Source organism: Carlito syrichta, unplaced genomic scaffold (assembly GCF_000164805.1).
Source record: "Carlito syrichta isolate Samal-C Ts95f unplaced genomic scaffold, Tarsius_syrichta-2.0.1 Scaffold314765, whole genome shotgun sequence".
Lineage (NCBI taxonomy): Eukaryota > Metazoa > Chordata > Mammalia > Primates > Tarsiidae > Carlito > Carlito syrichta.
Window position 1 is genome coordinate 356,732 of NW_007258861.1, and position 3,243 is coordinate 359,974.

The following is a 3,243-nucleotide window of genomic DNA, read 5'->3' on the forward strand; positions in this document are numbered from 1 at the left end:
GTCCCGCTTCCTAGTCTCAGCGGCGGGAAGGAGGTCCCGTGGCGAGAGACTGCGCACGCGCTGCCCGTTGGGGCCTTTCTAGCGATCCCGGCTGGAAGCTCCGCCCCTGTTTCTCCTCGCCGACCGGGTGCTGGGCTTGGAGCAGAAAGGCCGGTCACGAGTTTTCCGTCACTGACAGGGCAGAGAAAACCCGGTGATTGTCACAGGATGTGGCTTTGAAGAGTCCCGGGCTTAGCCCGGGCCGGGAGACACGGAGACTCCCGGGCTACTTTCCCAACGGCCAACACGCTCCTTGGGCTGCTGAGGTCGTCACACTGCGATCTGCGCTCCGTGGAGGGGAAGGAAGATGGGCAGTTCGTGGTCTTCAAGAGGGCCCGAATTCGTCGCCGCCTTCAGCGGCGCGTCGCCTGCTGAATCAACAGCAGGTCAGGGCTGCGGTGTATGTGGCTCCAAGCGATGACCGCCACCGTCTTTTAAAAAGCTGAAGACGCTTCCGGGAGGTTTAACTCGGGTGATATTTTTAGGCCCCAGGCGCTTCAGGCACGCGGGGCTGGAGGGCCAGAAAGGCCAGCGCGGGGTGGGCCGGCGACCGCAGCAAGGCCTTGGAGCCCCGGACGCCGCTGGGTGACGCCACTTCCCTAGAGGCCAGAAAAGCATGCGTCCCGGTTGTAAGCTTTGGCGCCCTGCTTCCAGAGTTCATCTGGGTGATTTCTTGCCTCCGCCAGCACTTTCCGTGCCCTTTAAGCTCGTTTGAACGACTTCTCTTCCCATCGGGCCTGAACTTGCACCACAAGGGAAGAATTCTTTTGGGGTTTCGCAGTCCGTGTCTCTGGGTGTCTTAAAATGCAGCTTTGACCCTCATGGCACACAGTAAATTCCTTTCAGGTTGTTAGTGTGACGGGATTAATCAGAGTTTGAGTACTGGAAACATTGGATTTGAAAATAGAAGTCCTGGGTGGGAACTAGTGCTTTGCCTCTGGCTATGAAACTTTGGGAAGGTTATCTAAACATCCCTGAGCCTTAGTTGCTTTGTAAAATGGGTACAATTCTAGCTGCCTTACAGAGTGGTGTCAATGACATGATGATGCTAATACTGTCACTTATGGCCCCTTATCTTGCCGCTCTGACCGGCGCTTTATATGGATTGTCTTATTTAATCTTTCCTTATGTGCACCCCCTGAGGTAGGTAGTGTTTTTTTTTTCCCTTCACTTTATAGGCGAGCAGCCTGAGGATTAGCAACATTAACTAATTTCTTCAAACCACCCAATGGCAGGTGACATAACTTTCAGCTGAGATTTGTCTGATTCTCAAAACCCAATCTCTTAGTCACTGCACCAAAATCACAAAATCAAATGTTTACATGGGCCGGCCTGAACCTTAAAGGAGTGGAGCAGGAGGAGATAAGATGCTAATTGGTTTTCAAGCATGCGTGGAGCATTATAAAACATCGAGTACTAGGTTACATTAGATCTTAACAATCACCAGGAATTGATGCCATGTAGACCAAGGATTGGCAAACTATGGCCCGTGGCCGAATCTGGCCAGTTTTCTGTTTTTGTAAGTAAAGCTTTATTGGAACACACCCATTCTCATTTATTTACGTATGGTGTTTGGTCATTTTAAGGCTATAAAGGCATAGTTGGTTAGTTATAATGAATACTATGTGGCCTGCAACGCTTAAAATATTTACTGTCTGGCCCTTTACGGAAAGAATTTGCTGATCCCTGATGTTGCAGATCATGTTTTGACCATTATGTTAGAAATAATAGTAAATATCGATTAGAAAATACCATATTTTCAGAAATTGAAAAAACCCTCTAATTTGTTGGCTAAGAAAACATAGACACTAGAAAATATTTAGAACTGAATGATAATAATTAACATATTACAACTTTTTGACCGGGCCTAGTGACTCATGCCTGTTATCCCAGCACTTTGGCGGGCTGAGGCAAGAGGATTTCCTGAGTCCAGGAGTTCAAGGGCAGCCTGGGCAACGTGATGAGACTTCCTCTATCCAAAACTAAAAAAATTAGCCAGGTGTGGTGTGGCATGGTGTGGGCCTGTAGTTCCAGCTACTTAGGAGGCTGAGGCAGATGGATTGCCTGAACTCAGCAGGTAGAGGCTGCAGCAGCTGTGATTGTGCTGCTGCATTCCAGGGTGACAGAGTGAGACTCAAAAAAGTAAAAAACTTGCTGGGTTCAGTGGTTCAGCCTGTAATCCCGCGCCTTTGGGAGGCTGAGGTGAGTGGATTGCCTGAGCCTGCGGGTTCGAGACCCGCCTGGGCAGGCGAGACCTCATCTCTACAATAAAATCAAAAAATTAGCCGGGCATGGTAGCGCGCGCCTGTAATTCCGGCTACTCGGAAGGCTGAGGGGGAAGGATCGCTGGAGCCCAGCAGGTTGAGGCTGCGGTGGCCGAGAGCGGCCACTGCACTCCAGTATGGGCGACAGAGTGAGACTTCAACTCAAATAAATAAATAAATAAAATAAAATAAAAAACTTTTAGGATACGGGAAAAACAACTTATATAAGAAAATAGGAAAGCCTGAGTATAAATGAACTAGAATAAACCCAAAGAAATAATGCAGAACAGAAATTAAAGACGCAGAAAGATGTCATTGGCAGGATCAACAAAATTTTCCATTTTTCTCTCACACAACACCTGTCTATGAGGGAGATAAAATGAAGAGGGCACAAGTTCTTTTCACAAGTAATTATTATTTTTTTTTTGAGTTGGACTCTCACTCAGTCACCCAGACTGGAGTGCAGTGGCTGCTCCCGACCACCGCAGCCTCGACCTGTTGGGCTCCAGCGATCCTTCCGCCTCAACCTTCCAAGTAGCTGGAACTACAGGCACGCGCTACCAAGCCCGGCTAATTTTTTTTTATTTATTGTAGAGATGAGGTCTTGCCAAGTTGCCCGGTCTCGAACCCGCGGGCTAAGGAAATTCACTCACCTCGGCCTCCCCAAGCACGGGATTATAGGCTGAGCCACCAAGCCCGGCCCACAAGTAATTCTTTAGACATAGGGTATGACATCTCTGGAGAGTGTCCCTTGAGTAAATGAGAGAAGAGAGTTCTCCTGCATGCCAAGTAGGCAGAAGAGGTTTTTGACAGCTGAGAAAGGTCATCAGAGCAAGTCACCACACTGGCTTTCTTTGCTGTCATCTGTGCTTTCTCCAGATGCTGTAAATAATCTATCATGGCATTTACATACTCTCTATAATTTTTTTTAATTGTAAAA